At 35.1% G+C, this 6964-nt stretch overlaps 1 long non-coding RNA gene across 1 annotated transcript; it reads right to left on the reverse strand.

The window, feature by feature from the left end:
• Nucleotides 1–4799: 4799 nt before the first annotated feature.
• LOC141591172 (uncharacterized) lies at nt 4800–6603 on the reverse strand. Its single transcript, XR_012520709.1, has 5 exons — nt 6282–6603; nt 5816–5904; nt 5399–5480; nt 5231–5271; nt 4800–4859 (listed from the first exon to the last, which is right to left on the reverse strand). It is a non-coding gene; the product is annotated as an uncharacterized LOC141591172 (long non-coding RNA).
• Nucleotides 6604–6964: the final 361 nt, after the last annotated feature.

Below are 6964 nucleotides of genomic sequence, written 5' to 3' on the forward strand. Positions count from 1 at the left end.
GTGAATAACCACTAATATAGTGATATTAGCACAAACACCAAAAATAGACGGTGGTGAGTCAATCAAAGTGAAACCTTGCTAAGAGAAATAAACCTTTTGACAAATGGGTCTGCCTAAAACTCAAATACATGAATTAAGACAATATTGACTATAGAATGGCAGAATAAATCTGATGCACAATATTTGAAAGACGGTAGATATGCACTGGTTGCATAATCTGGGGTGCGCAGCTTATCTTCGACGCTTTGCTGGTCAATAAGTGTTTGCTTACTGAACTCTTCACCCCAAACATACCTGCTTTCATGCCACTCAGAATGAGAGGATTATGACGACATTCTAAAATGAGAATATTTCTCAAAAGAAAAAGGGAAAAACTTGGATGTTGCCCTATGTTTGGTTTCATTAAAGTTTACAAGGCAAGTTTTAATAGATTAAATGAATATCTCTTTAATTTTATAGTCGGACTTCAATAAAATACAGTAGTAGTAAAAAGCAGTATGACTATGACAGGATTACTCCCTTTTACATGAACTACCAATTGGTAAGATATGGTAACTTGGTTTATGGTAACTCACTGATTCTCTTATGGTTTACCTATGATCTCCATGGATGATGTTATAAAAGATACTATATTTATATGGTTATTTGAAGTTAGGACACAATATGAGTGAGTTACTTATGTGAGTATGTGACGTTACTCATTTTGTTTGCATGGGTTACAAGCTTATAATCCCTCTTGAAGCCCTCTAATAACTAATAAAATATGGGGATGAATTAGCAATGGAGACAGAAAGCTTAGACTTTGATGGGTATTTTACGAAGATTAGTCGCTACTTTGACGGTTAATAGTGACTCCTTGCTCCTCTATCGATCCTCTAACATTCTTTGAAAATTAAATGTGAGAATTTATTATGTGGTGAGATGGTGCAAAGCTAACACCGAACCGAATTTACACAACAAAACATACCTATATAGTCTTCTTTGACCTGTAAATTATACGAGTAGTTGTTAAAATAAAAATCTATAGAAAAAAGTCGATAGTCAATAAATCAAATTTTTTTTTTCACTAAAGTTGATTGAGGAGTTTACTATTCTGTTTTTAAAGATAGTATTGCCCTAAGAGAATTACCAGTTGATCTTTTTTCCCCTTCATCTACACCTTAACAATGATTTCAAAAGTACCGAGACAATACGAATGCATGAATGGAACATGATTTAATCAGCTTAAATCAAGTGAAGAAACTAAAACACAAAGCATTAAAGAAAAAAGAGGGGGTAAGATGAATAACCTGAAAGCCAAGAGATCCTGAGCTTAAGGTCACGTCAGTCTTGAAGGAAAACAAAGGACTGACCTCAAAAAGTGAAGGCTTGTAAACCTGCAGATTTCGAATATTCGTACACCATGAAAGCGTAACAGTGGCACTGTAAGCAAACATTTTAGAAACTGAAAGTTCAATTAAGCTCTATAATTTAGTCCATGAAAGCATAACAGTACCCCTCAACTGGAACTATGGACTAAATTTGCTCGAACTAATAAATTACTTGCTTAAACACAACAATTCATAAATCACAAAATTAGGTGACTAACTAAATGCATACAAATCAATCTTTATGAGTCTAAGAGCAATTAATCATACACAGGTCATCCTAAAATTAAGATGTACCGTCCTCATCCCTTTGCCCTTTCCCTTCCCCTCATCCTCATCCTCCCCCTACGACAACACCACCCTTAAAAACTGGGTTAAAAATAGTTTAATTGTGAATAGCCAGTGCTGCTACGCTAATAAATGCTTTAATCTGGGGAATTTTATAGGAAATTAGGAAAAGTTCAGAAAAATCTTACTTTAAATCATGTCAAAGTCAATGGGTGTTCCAGCCATCTCCTCCCTCTCCTACCCATTCTGTTTCCCTTTCCCTTCTCCCTCCTTCCCCAACACTGCTAACCGTTTCTGATTTAGGAACTACGACATCACAAAGACTGCACTTAATAGAATTTTGGTTACTTGCGTCACCACGACAAGCGCTATTCACAATTGCCTTTGCACATTTTCCCACCGGCAGTACTGGGGCTATACTAATTTGTACCTGTCAATAGTCAACAAGCAAGCCAAAGCTATGAAAAACTATATAAGGTGACAGCGGGAGTACTCGATCACTACGAGAGGAAAAATAAGGAATTACATCTATTATCTCCCGATCGAAACCATTTCGCCTTTCTCGGAGAGAAATTTTCCCTTGGTCATTTCAGATTCAATCAACCCTGGAGTCACAATTGTAATCCCAATGTCTCCTCCAAGCTCGGTTTGCAATGTCTCAAAGAAGCTGATCAGTGCTGCCTTGCTAGTCTATAAGAACCAAGGATCCATTAAGCCAATAGATGATAAGTCAAAGGTAGTTGAATTAATGTTATGAGTCGTAGTAAATTAAAAAGAGACGCGTGTTTGTATACTGTATAGATTGCTAATCGCGGTACAGGTAACCAAGCCCCAACAGATGTCGTGAATATTATCTTGTTTTTGCTACTTCTGAGATACGGAATTGCATGGTGTGCAGCGTAAATTGATCCCTAGAAGTTTGTAAACTCTTTCTCACATGCAGTCCAGGAGGCCATCTTGCATCAAGGACCTTGATTTTAGTGACACTGCAACCAATTTGAAAATATTGATCATATCCAGTAGCTACTTTGAGCACCACAGGTAGCAAATGCATAAATTAATTAGCACAATCTCGCATTAAAGTCCAAGTGTACTCGTTGACGAGAAAAGGGAAAACATAGTAATAAGATGATAGCGTAATATGGTCAACTGGATGGCTGTTGAAATGAGAAGGATATAAGGCTGACTACTAAGTCCATCATTTCAAGCAAAAGGCAACCTCACTCAGCAGAATCAAACGCTGGGCATACCTCGTAAACCATACGGTGTTCTAAAATCCAATTCAACACTAAGCCTATATATTAACAATAGTAATCGTAATAATAATAACGGTAATAACAACAAAGACAATCGCAATAGTGATATGGTGGCAACGGCAAAACTAATAATAACCACAATAATAACAACAAAACCCACACAGTGACAGATAAGGTAGCACAACAACCAGACTGCGCATGAAATGATTAATTCACAAATCCTTATTTCTAAACTAAAATCTGAAGACGGAAATCACAGTAGACCAAACGTAACAACACGTTATCAACATAACAATTAATTATAACGGGTAAAGAACGCAATAAATCTGAAATAATCAAGAAAGAAAAGTAAATTGGTATTAGAAGTAAATACCTAGGTTTTGCTGAGGGAGGTCGACTGTTGTGCGAGAAACCAAAGACGGATCAGAATAAGCGGTAAAGTGGAATGGCAGGGTAAAGAACGATTGTGGCTGTGAGTTAAAGGAGAAATGGAGGGAGGAGATATTTAAGGAGAATCTAACGGTAGGAGGGTGACTTGCTTCCCTACTATTCATTGATAATAGGTTAAGGTATAACATCTTCAAGCTTCATTCAAATTGTCCCATCTGATTCAGAAGGAATAAAAAAATTCTTTACGACTGAAACATCTTCAAGCTCCATATGACAACAAAGGGGATAAGAAAGAAATCGTACTTAAACTGAAACTAAACGAAACTGAAACTAATAAAAATGGAGAAATGAATTACCATGTGAGGAGGGAGATAAGCTGAGAGTAGAAAGTGGTACGTGGGTGGAGGGAATGAGTGATCCAAAGAAGATGGAAAGCCCAAAAAACAAATAAAAAAAAATAAACACCAGAACTTAAGCATGGCGGAAGTCCATTGTAAGCACAATAATTTGAGAAATTGAATGTTTAGACTTACGTTGCGGATGAGTGATCTCTTATCGGGAATGAAAGCCAAACCATCTATAATCACACCATCATGTTTTGACCTAGAGGAACCAAGAAACATCCACATAAACAATTGTTAAAAATCTAAGATATTAAAAGAGAACAAGTTTGGTTATAAGTAAACCATAAGGTATAATAAACAGATCTTACCTAATATAAGAACACCTTTTCAATGTACACGACTCGTATCACCAAAGGCGCCTCTTGTTGTTGCAATTACCACCTTTATAGTCCATTAACAACAAATTCAATTAGAAGAACATAACTATAAACAATAAGAATGATCCAAAGCTACTTTTTTCGCAGATTCGATATCGAGTGAAGGAGCCGCATCTACCTACAACAAAAAACAATAACAAAAACAACATAAAAAACGTGAAAAAGATAGAAACTTTATTACTGAGAACCATTCCAATCTGGGTTTCATCTGATTTTGAAACCCAGATTGGAGCTGTGGCATTCACTCCACAGCCCGCAAAACTACAACCACAACATCGACAATCTAAAATATATAAAATCAATAAAAGGAAGTCAACAGTTCTGAATGGATCAACTATTAATTGCAGGGGAAGTGGTAAACCTAAAACCCTAGGGAATCCAGAGTCGACACAAATAACAGGGAGACATTCCAAACAAATGGAAGATTGTCCTGTATATGAACACGTCTAAACTTTAAGTCACCAACCCAAAAAACCAGGATCAAAAAAGTAAACGATAAGACGGAGAAACGCAAAAGGAAATACGTAAAACAAAACTAATTAGGTTAAGAATCAATACTTCTTGTGCTAAGCTCAAGCTCTCACTCCATGACCATCCGCACCCACAACAAAAGAAATCAACATATATAAAAGCAACTAAATTATGTTAACAGAAAGAGCTAATTGAAATTGATGCCAAAAATCTTGTTGTAAAAGCAATTGTTGTACATATCTATAACCTGAACTCCAGGCCGACTTTTGTAGCCCTTAAAAACAAGTTTAACAACTCCCGAAACAACTGCAACAACACCCACCAAAAACTAAGTTATAAGCAGCGGAAAAAAATAACAAGTCTTTACCTATTAAATAAAAGCAATCTAAAACGAAAAATAAACGTATAACCTCGCAAAGAAACATACAAACAGAGTATTTGTACGGTATAACCCTAACCAAACAAAAAAAATAAACAATAAGGAGCTGAAAGCTGCAACTTTAGAACAAAAAATAAGTTCAAAACTCGCATTGGCATACACACAAAAAAAACCACTCAAAATGGTGGACATCCTAAAATTTAACAGGGCACACCACCGAAACACAAAAAAAATAAAGAAAGCCTAAAAGTGAGACACTGAAATCAAACAAACTACTTAAATTCAACAGGGCACCAACCTAATATATGAGGAAATAAACCTTGAAAACGAACAAAAAACCTAGAAAACGAAGATAAAAATCAAATTACTAAACAAAAAAAACCATTAAAAAAAAAAAAAAAAAGAAGAAAAAGACGGTGAAAAGAAAAGGTTAACACTAAAAGGATTTAAGATTAGGATTAAATACCTAGGTAGTGTTAGAGTTGTCAACTCCTACTACAATTTCTATTCACAACAACTGCAACTCTAATTTCTAAAGTTCACAACAACTGCAGAAACAGATATAATATGATTGTAAAGATTACAAATAACTTATAATTCACTGTTAATAAATCGTTTTAAACACCTCATAATACAATCTGAATAAATCATTTTAAAACCCCATAATACAATGGGAAAAGATCGTTTTTAAAACCCAAGAATACTAATAGGATTAACACTTGAAAAGGACCTTAACAACATCCTAATCAAATTGAAACCTCCAAATAAAAAATAAATTAGAGACTTGAGGAGGAATGATAGCAGATCGTAAAAAAACCAAGAAATTCATAGATGCGAAACATTTTAAAAAAAGAAAAAGGGAATTTAGAATCACAGCACATACCTTTGAGGAGATTTACGATCAAGGTTGCTAGGTTTTGCGAGAGCATTTACGGAGTGAGATGACATACAAATTCAACAGAATGTAAAGCGCTGATTCACAAAAATTAAACTAAATGAGCAATCTAGGTACGTAGGGATTGAAATTAACATCTGAAATAAATTTAGAGGAATTCAGATATAAGATGAAGATAATTAATCAAAACGCCGAAGTAAAAGGGAAAAATGTGATTATACCAGATTTGTAGCGAAGGATTGCGCAGTCGAGGAGATTAAAATTGAATCATAACCTCGGGGGCACGGAGAACAAGTTTGGTTATAAGTAAACCAAGTGACCGGAACATCATTTCGATTAGTTTTTTTTTAGTGGTTATAAGTAAACTATATACTTGCAATTGCAGTATAGTGAAGGGCTCGGCTATCTCCAGTGTAATCAACTTAGATACATTCATAAGTGAAAGAGCACCTACCATATTGTGAGAGAAAAGCAGGAAGCGAATTTGCCCACGAGTGAGTAGCGACCATCAACAATTACTGCACCCTAAGCTCATAAAAATATCACCATTAACCATAGAAGGGAGCAAAATTAGCAAACTAATCACAACTTATATCAAAACCAACAAGGCATAACCAAATAACATTAATATAACTACTATGATAAATAAAAAGCATCCGATAATAACACGAATAACAGCAAGAAAATAATACTCATGTAGTCAAAGACTCAGAGATGATGACACATCTTGAAAATTAGAGGGCCCTCTTCCATGAGACAGCATATCCATCGAAGAGTAGTACAAAACCTGATAAAGCAACAAAAATAAAACTCGGTAAATAAAAAAAAAAAATAGTCAAAACACACATATCCACCAACATATACGAGGAATTGATAACTGAACTGGCCAATTTGTGATTGAATAGAGCAACACAAAAAATCGTTAGGAGGCTAAAGGGGGTAACTAAGTAACAAGCTTACAAATGAGAGAACATCTTTAAGGAAAACCACCTTAAAAATGCCAATCCCAAAACGAGAATCGCAAATATCAAAGAACAATAACCACAACACTAATTATAACCGCATTTAACAACAAAACAAAGAGATCAGAAATATCAAAATCACAAAATCCACATTAACAAAAGCAATACATGGCCA

Source organism: Silene latifolia, chromosome 7 (assembly GCF_048544455.1).
Source record: "Silene latifolia isolate original U9 population chromosome 7, ASM4854445v1, whole genome shotgun sequence".
Classification (NCBI taxonomy): domain Eukaryota; kingdom Viridiplantae; phylum Streptophyta; class Magnoliopsida; order Caryophyllales; family Caryophyllaceae; genus Silene; species Silene latifolia.